Source organism: Hydractinia symbiolongicarpus, chromosome 10 (assembly GCF_029227915.1).
Source record: "Hydractinia symbiolongicarpus strain clone_291-10 chromosome 10, HSymV2.1, whole genome shotgun sequence".
NCBI lineage: Eukaryota > Metazoa > Cnidaria > Hydrozoa > Anthoathecata > Hydractiniidae > Hydractinia > Hydractinia symbiolongicarpus.
Genome location: NC_079884.1, coordinates 18,594,028 through 18,611,339, shown reverse-complemented (window position 1 = coordinate 18,611,339; position 17,312 = coordinate 18,594,028).

The window sequence follows — 17,312 nt, the reverse complement described above, 5'->3', positions numbered from 1 at the left end:
AGTGTCGAGGGAATAAACCAATGGTAACCAGTGTAGACACGCGGAACCACGTGATTTATGTGTAACGTCATTATTATGCGCCAAAAGGTGATATAACAGACTTTAGAACACTGTACGCGTAGTTGACGGTGTTATAAGGCTATTGCGCAGTGGAAAAGAACTTGGGAGGTCGTAGTGCATTGATAGTGAAAGGACGGGACCAATGGCAACTTGCACAGACATGTGGGACGACGTGATTTATGTGTAAGGCCATTAATAGGCAGCAAAAGGTCATATAACAGATTTTAGAGGTCTGTACACGTAGTTGACGGTGTTATAACGTCATGACGCAATCGAAAACGACTTAAGAAGTCGTAGTCCATTGATAGTGGAAGGACTAGACCAATCTCAACCTGCACAGACACGTGGAAAGACGTGATTTACGTGCAAGGACGTTATTACGAAGCAAAAGGCCATATAAAAACCTTTAGAGGTCAGTACACGTAGTTGACGGTGTTATAAGGCCATTGCGCAATGTAAGACGATTTGGGACGTTGTAGTACATTGAGTGTCAAGGGAATAAACCAATGGTAACCAGTGGAGACACGCGGAACCACGTGATTTAAGTGTAAGGTCATTATTAGGCGCCAAAAGGTGATATAACAGACTTTAAAGGACTGTACGCGTAGTTGACGGTGTTATAAGGCTATTGCGCAGTGGAAATGAACTTGGGAGGTCGTAGTGCATTGATAGTGAAAGGACGGGACCAATGGCAACTTGCACAGACATGTGGGACGACGTGATTTATGTGTAAGGCCATTAATAGGCAGCCAAAGGACATATAACAGCCTTTAGAGGCCTGTTCACGTAGTTGACGGTGTTATAACGCTATTGCGCAATGGAAAAGAACTTCGGACGTCGTAGTGCATTGAGAGTGAAAGGACCAGACCAATGGCAACTTGCCCAGACATGTGGAACGACGTGATTGATGTGTAAGGTCATTATTAGGCGGCAAAAGGTCATATAACAGACCTTAGAGGCATGCACATGTAGTTAACGGTGTTATAACGTCATGAAGTAATGTAAATAGACTTAGGACGTTGTAGTCCATTGAGTGTCGAGGGAATAAACCAATGGTAACCAGTGGAGACACGCGGAACCACGTGATTTATGTGTAACGTCATTATTATGCGCCAAAAGGTGATATAACAGACTTTAGAGCACTGTACGCGTAGTTGACGGTGTTATAAAGGCTATTGCGCAGTGGAAAAGAACTTGGGAGGTCGTAGTGCATTGATAGTGAAAGGACGGGACCAATGGCAACTTGCACAGACATGTGGGACGACGTGATTTATGTGTAAGGCCATTAATAGGCAGCAAAAGGTCATATAACAGATTTTAGAGGACTGTACACGTAGTTGACGGTGTTATAACGTCATGACGAAATCGAAAACGACTTAGGAAGTCGTAGTCCATTGATAGTGGAAGGACTAGACCAATCTCAACCTGCACAGACACGTGGAACGACGTGATTTACGTGCAAGGACGTTATTACGAGGCAAAAGGCCATATAAAAACCTTTAGAGGTCAGTACACGTAGTTGACGGTGTTATAAGGCCATTGCGCAATGTAAGACGATTTGGGACGTTGTAGTACATTGAGTGTCCAGGGAATAAACCAATGGTAACCAGTGGAGACACGCGGAACCACGTGATTTAAGTGTAAGGTCATTATTAGGCGCCAAAAGGTGATATAACAGACTTTAAAGGACTGTACGCGTAGTTGACGGTGTTATACGGCCATGTCACAATGGAAAACAACTTGGGAGGTCGTAGTGCATTGATAGTGAAAGGACGGGACCAATGGCAACTTGCACAGACATGTGGGACGACGTGATTTATGTGTAAGGCCATTAATAGGCAGCAAAAGGTCATATAACAGATTTTAGAGGACTGTACACGTAGTTGACGGTGTTATAACGTCATGACGCAATCGAAAACGACTTAGGAAGTCGTAGTCCATTGATAGTGGAAGGACTAGACCAATCTCAACCTGCACAGACACGTGGAACGACGTGATTTACGTGCAAGGACGTTATTACGAGGCAAAAGGCCATATAAAAACCTTTAGAGGTCAGTACACGTAGTTGACGGTGTTATAAGGCCATTGCGCAATGTAAGACGATTTGGGACGTTGTAGTACATTGAGTGTCCAGGGAATAAACCAATGGTAACCAGTGGAGACACGCGGAACCACGTGATTTAAGTGTAAGGTCATTATTAGGCGCCAAAAGGTGATATAACAGACTTTAGAACACTGTACGCGTAGTTGACGGTGTTATAAGGCTATTGCGCAGTGGAAAAGAACTTGGGAGGTCGTAGTGCATTGATAGTGAACGGACGGGACCAATGGCAACTTGCACAGACATGTGGGACGACGTGATTTATGTGTAAGGCCATTAATAGGCAGCAAAAGGTCATATAACAGATTTTAGAGGTCTGTACACGTAGTTGACGGTGTTATAACGTCATGACGCAATCGAAAACGACTTAGGAAGTCGTAGTCCATTGATAGTGGAAGGACTAGACCAATCTCAACCTGCACAGACACGTGGAAAGACGTGATTTACGTGCAAGGACGTTATTACGAAGCAAAAGGCCATATAAAAACCTTTAGAGGTCAGTACACGTAGTTGACGGTGTTATAAGGCCATTGCGCAATGTAAGACGATTTGGGACGTTGTAGTACATTGAGTGTCAAGGGAATAAACCAATGGTAACCAGTGGAGACACGCGGAACCACGTGATTTAAGTGTAAGGTCATTATTAGGCGCCAAAAGGTGATATAACAGACTTTAAAGGACTGTACGCGTAGTTGACGGTGTTATAAGGCTATTGCGCAGTGGAAATGAACTTGGGAGGTCGTAGTGCATTGATAGTGAAAGGACGGGACCAATGGCAACTTGCACAGACATGTGGGACGACGTGATTTATGTGTAAGGCCATTAATAGGCAGCCAAAGGACATATAACAGCCTTTAGAGGCCTGTTCACGTAGTTGACGGTGTTATAACGCTATTGCGCAATGGAAAAGAACTTCGGACGTCGTAGTGCTTTGAGAGTGAAAGGACCAGACCAATGGCAACTTGCCCAGACATGTGGAACGACGTGATTGATGTGTAAGGTCATTATTAGGCGGCAAAAGGTCATATAACAGACCTTAGAGGCATGCACATGTAGTTAACGGTGTTATAACGTCATGAAGTAATGTAAATAGACTTAGGACGTTGTAGTCCATTGAGTGTCGAGGGAATAAACCAATGGTAACCAGTGGAGACACGCGGAACCACGTGATTTATGTGTAACGTCATTATTATGCGCCAAAAGGTGATATAACAGACTTTAGAGCACTGTACGCGTAGTTGACGGTGTTATAAAGGCTATTGCGCAGTGGAAAAGAACTTGGGAGGTCGTAGTGCATTGATAGTGAAAGGACGGGACCAATGGCAACTTGCACAGACATGTGGGACGACGTGATTTATGTGTAAGGCCATTAATAGGCAGCAAAAGGTCATATAACAGATTTTAGAGGACTGTACACGTAGTTGACGGTGTTATAACGTCATGACGAAATCGAAAACGACTTAGGAAGTCGTAGTCCATTGATAGTGGAAGGACTAGACCAATCTCAACCTGCACAGACACGTGGAACGACGTGATTTACGTGCAAGGACGTTATTACGAGGCAAAAGGCCATATAAAAACCTTTAGAGGTCAGTACACGTAGTTGACGGTGTTATAAGGCCATTGCGCAATGTAAGACGATTTGGGACGTTGTAGTACATTGAGTGTCCAGGGAATAAACCAATGGTAACCAGTGGAGACACGCGGAACCACGTGATTTAAGTGTAAGGTCATTATTAGGCGCCAAAAGGTGATATAACAGACTTTAAAGGACTGTACGCGTAGTTGACGGTGTTATACGGCCATGTCACAATGGAAAACAACTTGGGAGGTCGTAGTGCATTGATAGTGAAAGGACGGGACCAATGGCAACTTGCACAGACATGTGGGACGACGTGATTTATGTGTAAGGCCATTAATAGGCAGCAAAAGGTCATATAACAGATTTTAGAGGACTGTACACGTAGTTGACGGTGTTATAACGTCATGACGCAATCGAAAACGACTTAGGAAGTCGTAGTCCATTGATAGTGGAAGGACTAGACCAATCTCAACCTGCACAGACACGTGGAACGACGTGATTTACGTGCAAGGACGTTATTACGAGGCAAAAGGCCATATAAAAACCTTTAGAGGTCAGTACACGTAGTTGACGGTGTTATAAGGCCATTGCGCAATGTAAGACGATTTGGGACGTTGTAGTACATTGAGTGTCCAGGGAATAAACCAATGGTAACCAGTGGAGACACGCGGAACCACGTGATTTAAGTGTAAGGTCATTATTAGGCGCCAAAAGGTGATATAACAGACTTTAAAGGACTGTACGCGTAGTTGACGGTGGTATAACGTCATGACGCAATCGAAAACGACTTAGGAAGTTGTAGTCCATTGATAGTGAAAGGACTAGACCAATGGCAACCTGCACAGACATGTGGAACGACGTGATTTGTGTGTAAGGCCATTATTAGGCGGCAAAAGGCCATATAAAAACCTTTAGAGGCCTGCTCCCGTAGTTGACGGTGTTATAAGGCTATTCCGCAAAGTAAAACGATTTGGGACGTCGTAGTACATTCGTAGTGGTAGGACTAGACCAATCTCAACCTGCACAGACACGTGGAACGACGTGATTAATGTGTAAGGACATAATTAGGCGGTAAAAGGTCATATAAGAGCCTTTAGAGGCCTGTACACGTAGTTGACGGTGTTATAAGGCTATGGCGCAATGTAAAACGATTTGGGACGTCGTAGTACATTCGTAGTGGTAGGACTAGACCAATGGCAACCTGAACAGACACGTGGAACCACGTGATTTACGTGTAAGGCGGTTATTAGGCGGCAAAAGGTCATATAACAGCCCTTAGAGGCATGCACATGTAGTTAACGGTGTTATAACGTCATGCAGCAATGTAAATAGACTTAGGACGTTGTAGTCCATTGAGTGTCGAGGGAATAAACCAATGGTAACCAGTGTAGACACGCGGAACCACGTGATTTATGTGTAACGTCATTATTAGGCGCCAAAAGGTGATATAACAGACTTTAAAGGACTGTACGCGTAGTTGACGGTGTTATACGGCCATGTCACAATGGAAAACAACTTGGGAGGTCGTAGTGCATTGATAGTGAAAGGACGGGACCAATGGCAACTTGCACAGACATGTGGGACGACGTGATTTATGTGTAAGGCCATTAATAGGCAGCAAAAGGTCATATAACAGATTTTAGAGGACTGTACACGTAGTTGACGGTCTATAACGTCATGACGCAATCGAAAATGACTTAGGAAGTCGTAGACCATTGATAGTGGAAGGACTAGACCAATCTCAACCTGCACAGACACGTGGAACGACGTGATTTACGTGCAAGGACGTTATTACGAGGCAAAAGGCCATATAAAAACCTTTAGAGGTCAGTACACGTAGTTGACGGTGTTATAAGGCCATTGCGCAATGTAAGACGATTTGGGACGTTGTAGTACATTGAGTGTCCAGGGAATAAACCAATGGTAACCAGTGGAGACACGCGGAACCACGTGATTTAAGTGTAAGGTCATTATTAGGCGCCAAAAGGTGATATAACAGACTTTAAAGGACTGTACGCGTAGTTGACGGTATTATAACGTCATGACGCAATCGAAAACAACTTAGGAAGTTGTAGTCCATTGATAGTGAAAGGACTAGACCAATGGCAACCTGCACAGACATGTGGAACGACGTGATTTGTGTGTAAGGCCATTATTAGGCGGCAAAAGGCCATATAAAAACCTTTAGAGGCCTGCTCACGTAGTTGACGGTGTTATAAGGCTATTCCGCAATGTAAAACGATTTGGGACGTCGTAGTACATTTGTAGTGGTAGGACTAGAGCAATGGCAACCTGAACAGACATGTGGGACGACGTGATTTATGTGTAAGGCCATTAATAGACAGCAAAAGGTCATATAACAGATTTTAGAGGACTGTACACGTAGTTGACGGTGTTATAACGTCATGACGCAATCAAAAACGATTTGGGACGTCGTAGTACATTTGTAGTGGTAGGACTAGAGCAATGGCAACCGGAACAGACACGGGGAACCACGTGATTTACGTGTAAGGCCGTTTTAGGCGGCAAAGGGTTATATAACAACCTTTAGAGGCCTGTTCACGTAGTAGACGGTGTTATAAGGCCATGGCGTTATGGAAAACGACTTGGTACGTCGTAGTCCACTGAAATTGGAAGGACTAGACCAATCCCAACCTGCACAGACACGTGGAACGACGTGATTTACGTGCAAGGACGTTATTACGAGGCAAAATGCCATATAACAACCTTTGGAGGCCTGTTCATGTAGTTGACGGTGTTATAAGGCTATTGCGCAATGGAAAAGAACTTGGAACGTCGTAGTGTATTCATAGTGAAAGGAACAAACCAATGGCAACTTGCCCAGGCATGTGGAACGACGTGATTGATGTGTAAGGCCATTATTAGGCGGCAAAAGGTCATATAACAGCCTTAAGAGGCATGTTCACGTAGTTGACGGTGTTATAACGCTATTGCGCAATGGAAAAGAACTTGGGACGTCGTAGTGCATTGAGAGTGAAAGGACCAGACCAATGGCAACTTTCCCAGACATGTGGAACGACGTGATTGATGTGTAAGGTCATTATTAGGCGGCAAAATGCCATATAACAACCTTTGGAGGCCTGTTCATGTAGTTGACGGTGTTATAAGGCTATTGCGCAATGGAAAAGAACTTGGGACGTCGTAGTGTATTCATAGTGAAAGGAACAAACCAATGGCAACTTGCCCAGGCATGTGGAACGACGTGATTGATGTGTAAGGCCATTATTAGGCGGCAAAAGGTCATATAACAGCCTTAAGAGGCATGTTCACGTAGTTGACGGTGTTATAACGCTATTGCGCAATGGAAAAGAACTTGGGACGTCGTAGTGCATTGAGAGTGAAAGGACCAGACCAATGGCAACTTTCCCAGACATGTGGAACGACGTGATTGATGTGTAAGGTCATTATTAGGCGGCAAAAGGTCATATAACAAACCTTAGAGGCATGCACATGTAGTTAACGGTGTTATAAAGTCATGCAGCAATGTAAATAGACTTAGGACGTTGTAGTCCATTGAGTGTCGAGGGAATAAACCAATGGTAACCAGTGTAGACACGCAGAACCACGTGATTTATGTGTAACGTCATTATTAGGCGCCAAAAGGTGATATAACAGACTTTAGAGCACTGTACGCGTAGTTGACGGTGTTATAAGGCTATTGCGCAGTGGAAATGAACTTGGGAGGTCGTAGTGCATTGATAGTGAAAGAACGGGACCAATGGCAACTTGCACAGACATGTGGGACGACGTGATTTATGTGTAAGGTCATTAATAGGCAGCAAAAGGTCATATAACAGATTTTAGAGGACTGTACACGTAGTTGACGGTCTATAACGTCATGACGCAATCGAAAATGACTTAGGAAGTCGTAGACCATTGATAGTGGAAGGACTAGACCAATCTCAACCTGCACAGACACGTGGAACGACGTGATTTACGTGCAAGGACGTTATTACGAGGCAAAAGGCCATATAAAAACCTTTAGAGGTCAGTACACGTAGTTGACGGTGTTATAAGGCCATTGCGCAATGTAAGACGATTTGGGACGTTGTAGTACATTGAGTGTCCAGGGAATAAACCAATGGTAACCAGTGGAGACACGCGGAACCACGTGATTTAAGTGTAAGGTCATTATTAGGCGCCAAAAGGTGATATAACAGACTTTAAAGGACTGTACGCGTAGTTGACGGTATTATAACGTCATGACGCAATCGAAAACAACTTAGGAAGTTGTAGTCCATTGATAGTGAAAGGACTAGACCAATGGCAACCTGCACAGACATGTGGAACGACGTGATTTGTGTGTAAGGCCATTATTAGGCGGCAAAAGGCCATATAAAAACCTTTAGAGGCCTGCTCACGTAGTTGACGGTGTTATAAGGCTATTCCGCAATGTAAAACGATTTGGGACGTCGTAGTACATTTGTAGTGGTAGGACTAGAGCAATGGCAACCTGAACAGACATGTGGGACGACGTGATTTATGTGTAAGGCCATTAATAGACAGCAAAAGGTCATATAACAGATTTTAGAGGACTGTACACGTAGTTGACGGTGTTATAACGTCATGACGCAATCAAAAACGATTTGGGACGTCGTAGTACATTTGTAGTGGTAGGACTAGAGCAATGGCAACCGGAACAGACACGGGGAACCACGTGATTTACGTGTAAGGCCGTTTTAGGCGGCAAAGGGTTATATAACAACCTTTAGAGGCCTGTTCACGTAGTAGACGGTGTTATAAGGCCATGGCGTTATGGAAAACGACTTGGTACGTCGTAGTCCACTGAAATTGGAAGGACTAGACCAATCCCAACCTGCACAGACACGTGGAACGACGTGATTTACGTGCAAGGACGTTATTACGAGGCAAAATGCCATATAACAACCTTTGGAGGCCTGTTCATGTAGTTGACGGTGTTATAAGGCTATTGCGCAATGGAAAAGAACTTGGGACGTCGTAGTGTATTCATAGTGAAAGGAACAAACCAATGGCAACTTGCCCAGGCATGTGGAACGACGTGATTGATGTGTAAGGCCATTATTAGGCGGCAAAAGGTCATATAACAGCCTTAAGAGGCATGTTCACGTAGTTGACGGTGTTATAACGCTATTGCGCAATGGAAAAGAACTTGGGACGTCGTAGTGCATTGAGAGTGAAAGGACCAGACCAATGGCAACTTTCCCAGACATGTGGAACGACGTGATTGATGTGTAAGGTCATTATTAGGCGGCAAAATGCCATATAACAACCTTTGGAGGCCTGTTCATGTAGTTGACGGTGTTATAAGGCTATTGCGCAATGGAAAAGAACTTGGGACGTCGTAGTGTATTCATAGTGAAAGGAACAAACCAATGGCAACTTGCCCAGGCATGTGGAACGACGTGATTGATGTGTAAGGCCATTATTAGGCGGCAAAAGGTCATATAACAGCCTTAAGAGGCATGTTCACGTAGTTGACGGTGTTATAACGCTATTGCGCAATGGAAAAGAACTTGGGACGTCGTAGTGCATTGAGAGTGAAAGGACCAGACCAATGGCAACTTTCCCAGACATGTGGAACGACGTGATTGATGTGTAAGGTCATTATTAGGCGGCAAAAGGTCATATAACAAACCTTAGAGGCATGCACATGTAGTTAACGGTGTTATAAAGTCATGCAGCAATGTAAATAGACTTAGGACGTTGTAGTCCATTGAGTGTCGAGGGAATAAACCAATGGTAACCAGTGTAGACACGCGGAACCACGTGATTTATGTGTAACGTCATTATTAGGCGCCAAAAGGTGATATAACAGACTTTAGAGCACTGTACGCGTAGTTGACGGTGTTATAAGGCTATTGCGCAGTGGAAATGAACTTGGGAGGTCGTAGTGCATTGATAGTGAAAGAACGGGACCAATGGCAACTTGCACAGACATGTGGGACGACGTGATTTATGTGTAAGGTCATTAATAGGCAGCAAAAGGTCATATAACAGATTTTAGAGGACTGTACACGTAGTTGACGGTGTTATAACGTCATGACGCAATCGAAAACGACTTAGGAAGTCGTAGTCCATTGATAGTGGAAGAACTAGACCAATCTCAACCTGCACAGACACGTGGAACGACGTGATTTACGTGCAAGGACGTTATTACGAGGCAAAAGGCCATATAAAAACCTTTAGAGGTCAGTACACGTAGTTGACGGTGTTATAAGGCCATTGCGCAATGTAAGACGATTTGGGACGTTGTAGTACATTGAGTGTCCAGGGAATAAACCAATGGTAACCAGTGGAGACACGCGGAACCACGTGATTTAAGTGTAAGGTCATTATTAGGCGCCAAAAGGTGATATAACAGACTTTAAAGGACTGTACGCGTAGTTGACGGTGGTATAACGTCATGACGCAATCGAAAACGACTTAGGAAGTTGTAGTCCATTGATAGTGAAAGGACTAGACCAATGGCAACCTGCACAGACATGTGGAACGACGTGATTTGTGTGTAAGGCCAATACTAGGCGGCAAAAGGCCATATAAAAACCTTTAGAGGCCTGCTCACGTAGTTGACGGTGTTATAAGGCTATTCCGCAAAGTAAAACGATTTGGGACGTCGTAGTACATTCGTAGTGGTAGGACTAGAGCAATGGCAACCTGAACAGACACGTGGAACCACGTGAATTACGTGTAAGGCCGTTTTAGGCGGCAAAAGCTTATATAACAACCTTTACAGGCCTGTGCACGTAGTTGACGGTGTTATAAGGCCATGGCGTAATGGAAAACGACTTGGGACGTAGTAGTCCATTGAGCGTGGAAGGACTAGACCAATGCCAACCTGCATAGACACGTGGAACCACGTGATTTACGTGCAAGGATGTTATGAGGAGGCAAAAGATCATATAACAACCTTTACAGGCCTGTGCACGTAGTTGACGGTGTTATAAGGCCATGTCGTAATGGAAAACGACTTGGGACGTCGTAGTCCATTGAGAGTGGAAGGACTAGACCAATCTCAACCTGCACAGACACGTGGAACGACGTGATTAATGTGTAAGGACATAATTAGGCGGTAAAAGGTCATATAACAGCCTTTAGAGGCCTGTACACGTAGTTGACGGTGTTATAAGGTTATTGCGCAATGTAAAATGATTTGGGACGTCGTAGTACATTCGTAGTGGTAGGACTAGAGCAATGGCAACCTGCACAGACATGTGGAACGACGTGATTTGTGTGTAAGGTCATTATTAGGCGGCAAAAGGCCATATAAAAACCTTTAGAGGCCTGCTCATGTAGTTGACGGTGTTATAAGGCTATTCCGCAAAGTAAAACGACTTGGTACGTCGTAGTCCACTGAAAGTGGAAGGACTAGACCAATCCCAACCTGCACAGACACGTGGAACGACGTGATTTACGTTCAAGGACGTTATTACGAGGCAAAATGCCATATAACAGCCTTTGGAGGCCTGTTCATGTAGTTGACGGTGTTATAAGGCTATTGCGCAATGGAACAGAACTTGGGACGTCGTAGTGCATTGAGAGTGAAAGGACCAGACCAATGGCAACTTGCCCAGACATGTGGAGCGACGCGATTTACGTGTAAGGCCGTTATTAGGCGGCAAAAGGTCATATAACAGTCCTTAGAGGCATGCACATGTAGTTAACGGTGTTATAACGTCATGCAGCAATGTAAATAGACTTAGGACGTTGTAGTCCATTGAGTGTCGAGGGAATAAACCAATGGTAACCAGTGTAGACACGCGGAACCACGTGATTTATGTGTAACGTCATTATTAGGCGCCAAAAGGTGATATAACAGACTTTAGAGCACTGTACGCGTAGTTGACGGTGTTATAAGGCTATTGCGCAGTGGAAATGAACTTGGGAGGTCGTAGTGCATTGATAGTGAAAGGACGGGGCCAATGGCAACTTGCACAAACATGTGGGACGACGTGATTTATGTGTAAGGCCATTAATAGGCAGCAAAAGGTCATATAACAGATTTTAGAGGACTGTACACGTAGTTGACGGTGTTATAACGTCATGACGCAATCAAAAACGATTTGGGACGTCGTAGTACATTTGTAGTGGTAGGACTAGAGCAATGGCAACCTGAACAGACACGGGGAACCACGTGATTTACGTGTAAGGCCGTTTTAGGCGGCAAAAGGTTATATAACAACCTTTAGAGGCCTGTTCACGTAGTAGACGGTGTTATAAGGCCATGGCGTTATGGAAAACGACTTGGTACGTCGTAGTCCACTGAAAGTGGAAGGACTAGACCAATCCCAACCTGCACAGACACGTGGAACGACGTGATTTACGTGCAAGGACGTTATTACGAGGCAAAATGCCATATAACAGCCTTTGGAGGCCTGTTCATGTAGTTGACGGTGTTATAAGGCTATTGCGCAATGGAAAAGAACTTGGGACGTCGTAGTGTATTCATAGTGAAAGGACTAAACCAATGGCAACTTGCCCAGACATGTGGAACGACGTGATTGATGTGTAAGGCCATTATTAGGCGGCAAAAGGTCATATAACAGCCTTTAGAGGCCTGTTCACGTAGTTGACGGAGTTATAACGCTATTGCGCAATGGAAAAGAACTTGGGACGTCGTAGTGCATTGAGAGTGAAAGGACCAGACCAATGGCAACTTGCCCAGACATGTGGAGCGACGCGATTTACGTGTAAGGCCGTTATTAGGTGGCAAAAGGTCATATAACAGTCCTTAGAGGCATGCACATGTAGTTAACGGTGTTATAACGTCATGCAGCAATGTAAATAGACTTAGGACGTTGTAGTCCATTGAGTGTCGAGGGAATAAACCAATGGTAGCCAGTGTAGACACGCGGAACCACGTGATTTATGTGTAACGTCATTATTAGGCGCCAAAAGGTGATATAACAGACTTTAGAGCACTGTACGCGTAGTTGACGGTGTTATAAGGCTATTGCGCAGTGGAAATGAACTTGGGAGGTCGTAGTGCATTGATAGTGAAAGGACGGGACCAATGGCAACTTGCACAGACATGTGGGACGACGTGATTTATGTGTAAGGCCATTAATAGGCAGCAAAAGGTCATATAACAGATTTTAGAGGACTGTACACGTAGTTGACGGTGTTACAACGTCATGACGCAATCGAAAACGACTTAGAAAGCCGTAGTCCATTGATAGTGAAAGGACTAGACCAATGGCAACCTGCACAGACATGTGGAACGACGTGATTTGTGTGTAAGGCCATTATTAGGCGGCAAAAGGCCATATAAAAACCTTTAGAGGCCTGCTCACGTAGTTGACGGTGTTATAAGGCTATTCCGCAATGTAAAACGATTTGGGACGTCGTAGTACATTTGTAGTGGTAGGACTAGAGCAATGGCAACCTGAACAGACACGTGGAACCACGTGATTTACGTGTAAGGCCGTTTTAGGCGGCAAAAGGTAATATGACAACCTTTAGAGGCCTGTTCACGTAGTTTACGGAGTTATAAGGCCATGGCGTTATGGAAAACGACTTGGGACGTCGTAGTCCATTGAGAGTGGAAGGACTAGACCAATCCCAACCTGCACAGACACGTGGAACGACTTGATTTACGTGCAAGGACGTTATTACGAGGCAAAAGGTCATATAACAGCCTTTGGAGGCCTGTTCATGTAATTGACGGTGTTATAAGGCTATTGCGCAATGGAAAAGAACTTGGGACGTCGTAGTGTAACAATAGTGAAAGAAATAAACCAATGGCAACTTGCCCAGGCATGTGGAACGACGTGATTGATGTGTAAGGCCATTATTAGGCGGCAAAAGGTCATATAACAGCCTTAAGAGGCATGTTCACGTAGTTGACGGTGTTATAACGCTATTGCGCAATGGAAAAGAACTTGGGACGTCGTAGTGCATTGAGAGTGAAAGGACCAGACCAATGGCAACTTTCCCAGACATGTGGAACGACGTGATTGATGTGTAAGGTCATTATTAGGCGGCAAAAGGTCATATAACAAACCTTAGAGGCATGCACATGTAGTTAACGGTGTTATAAAGTCATGCAGTAATGTAAATAGACTTAGGACGTTGTAGTCCATTGAGTGTCGAGGGAATAAACCAATGGTAACCAGTGTAGACACGCGGAACCACGTGATTTATGTGTAACGTCATTATTATGCGCCAAAAGGTGATATAACAGACTTTAGAACACTGTACGCGTAGTTGACGGTGTTTTAAGGCTATTGCGCAGTGGAAAAGAACTTGGGAGGTCGTAGTGCATTGATAGTGAAAGGACGGGACCAATGGCAACTTGCACAGACATGTGGGACGACGTGATTTATGTGTAAGGCCATTAATAGGCGGCAAAAGGTCATATAACAGATTTTAGAGGACTGTACACGTAGTTGACGGTGTTATAAAGGCTATTGCGCAGTGGAAAAGAACTTGGGAGGTCGTAGTGCATTGATAGTGAAAGGACGGGACCAATGGCAACTTGCACAGACATGTGGGACGACGTGATTTATGTGTAAGACCATTAATAGGCAGCAAAAGGTCATATAACAGATTTTAGAGGACTGTACACGTAGTTGACGGTGTTATAACGTCATGACGCAATCGAAAACGACTTAGGAAGTCGTAGTCCATTGATAGTGGAAGGACTAGACCAATCTCAACCTGCACAGACACGTGGAACGACGTGATTTACGTGCAAGGACGTTATTACGAGGCAAAAGGCCATATAAAAACCTTTAGAGGTCAGTACACGTAGTTGACGGTGTTATAAGGCCATTGCGCAATGCAAGACGATTTGGGACGTTGTAGTACATTGAGTGTCCAGGGAATAAACCAATGGTAACCAGTGGAGACACGCGGAACCACGTGATTTAAGTGTAAGGTCAATATTAGGCGCCAAAAGGTGATATAACAGACTTTAAAGGACTGTACGCGTAGTTGACGGTGTTATACGGCCATGTCGCAATGGAAAACAACTTGGGAGGTCGTAGTGCATTGATAGTGAAAGGACGGGACCAATGGCAACTTGCACAGACATGTGGGACGACGTGATTTATGTGTAAGGCCATTAATAGGCAGCAAAAGGTCATATAACAGATTTTAGAGGACTGTACACGTAGTTGACGGTGTTATAACGTCATGACGCAATCGAAAACGACTTAGGAAGTCGTAGTCCATTGATAGTGGAAGGACTAGACCAATCTCAACCTGCACAGACACGTGGAACGACGTGATTTACGTGCAAGGACGTTATTACGAGGCAAAAGGCCATATAAAAACCTTTAGAGGTCAGTACACGTAGTTGACGGTGTTATAAGGCCATTGCGCAATGTAAGACGATTTGGGACGTTGTAGTACATTGAGTGTCCAGGGAATAAACCAATGGTAACCAGTGGAGACACGCGGAACCACGTGATTTAAGTGTAAGGTCGTTATTAGGCGGAAAAAAGGTGATATAACAGACTTTAAAGGACTGTACGCGTAGTTGACGGTGTTATACGGCCATGTCACAATGGAAAACAACTTGGGAGGTCGTAGTGCATTGATAGTGAAAGGACGGGACCAATGGCAACTTGCACAGACATGTGGGACGACGTGATTTATGTGTAAGGCCATTAATAGGCAGCAAAAGGTCATATAACAGATTTTAGAGGACTGTACATGTAGTTGACGGTGTTATAACGTCATGACGCAATCGAAAACGACTTAGGAAGTTGTAGTCCATTGATAGTGAAAGGACTAGACCAATGGCAACCTGCACAGACATGTGGAACGACGTGATTTGTGTGTAAGGCCATTATTAGGCGGCAAAAGGCCATATAAAAACCTTTAGAGGCCTGCTCACGTAGTTGACGGTGTTATAAGGCTATTCCGCAAAGTAAAACGATTTGGGACGTCGTAGTACATTCGTAGTGGTAGGACTAGAGCAATGGCAACCTGACCAGACACGTGGAACCACGTGAATTACGTGTAAGGCCGTTTTAGGCGGCAAAAGCTTATATAACAACCTTTACAGGCCTGTGCACGTAGTTGACGGTGTTATAAGGCCATGGCGTAATGGAAAACGACTTGGGAAGTAGTAGTCCATTGAGCGTGGAAGGACTAGACCAATGCTAACCTGCATAGACACGTGGAACGACGTGATTTACGTGCAAGGACGTTATTACGAGGCAAAAGGCCATATAAAAACCTTTAGAGGTCAGTACACGTAGTTGACGGTGTTATAAGGCCATTGCGCAATGTAAGACGATTTGGGACGTTGTAGTACATTGAGTGTCCAGGGAATAAACCAATGGTAACCAGTGGAGACACGCGGAACCACGTGATTTAAGTGTAAGGTCATTATTAGGCACGAAAAGGTGATATAACAGACTTTAAAGGACTGTACGCGTAGTTGACGGTGTTATACGGCCATGTCACAATGGAAAACAACTTGGGAGGTCGTAGTGCCTTGATAGTGAAAGGACGGGACCAATGGCAACTTGCACAGACATGTGGGACGACGTGATTTATGTGTAAGGCCATTAATAGGCAGCAAAAGGTCATATAACAAATTTTAGAGGACTGTACACGTAGTTGACGGTGTTATAACGTCATGACGCAATCGAAAACGACTTAGGAAGTTGTAGTCCATTGATAGTGAAAGGACTAGACCAATGGCAACCTGCACAGACATGTGGAACGACGTGATTTGTGTGTAAGGCCATTATTAGGCGGCAAAAGGCCATATAAAAACCTTTAGAGGCCTGCTCACGTAGTTGACGGTGTTATAAGGCTATTCCGCAAAGTAAAACGATTTGGGACGTCGTAGTACATTCGTAGTGGTAGGACTAGAGCATTGGCAACCTGACCAGACACGTGGAACCACGTGAATTACGTGTAAGGCCGTTTTAGGCAGCAAAAGCTTATATAACAACCTTTACAGGCCTGTGCACGTAGTTCACTGTGTTATAAGGCCATGGCGTAATGGAAAACGACTTGGGACGTAGTAGTCCATTGAGCGTGGAAGGACTAGACCAATGCCAACCTGCATAGACACGTGGAACGACGTGATTTACGTGCAAGGACGTTATTACCAGGCAAAAGGCCATATAAAAACCTTTAGAGGTCAGTACACGTAGTTGACGGTGTTATAAGGCCATTGCGCAATGTAAGACGATTTGGGACGTTGTAGTACATTGAGTGTCCAGGGAATAAACCAATGGTAACCAGTGGAGACACGCAGAACCACGTGATTTAAGTGTAAGGTCATTATTAGGCGCCAAAAGGTGATATAACAGACTTTAAAGGACTGTACGCGTAGTTGACGGTGTTATACGGCCATGTCACAATGGAAAACAACTTGGGAGGTCGTAGTGCATTGATAGTGAAAGGACGGGACCAATGGCAACTTGCACAGACATGTGGGACGACGTGATTTATGTGTAAGGCTATTAATAGGCAGCAAAAGGTCATATAACAGATTTTAGAGGACTGTACACGTAGTTGACGGTGTTATAAGGCTATTGCGCAATGTAAAACGATTTGGGACGTCGTAGTACATTCGTAGTGGTACGACTAGACCAATGGCAA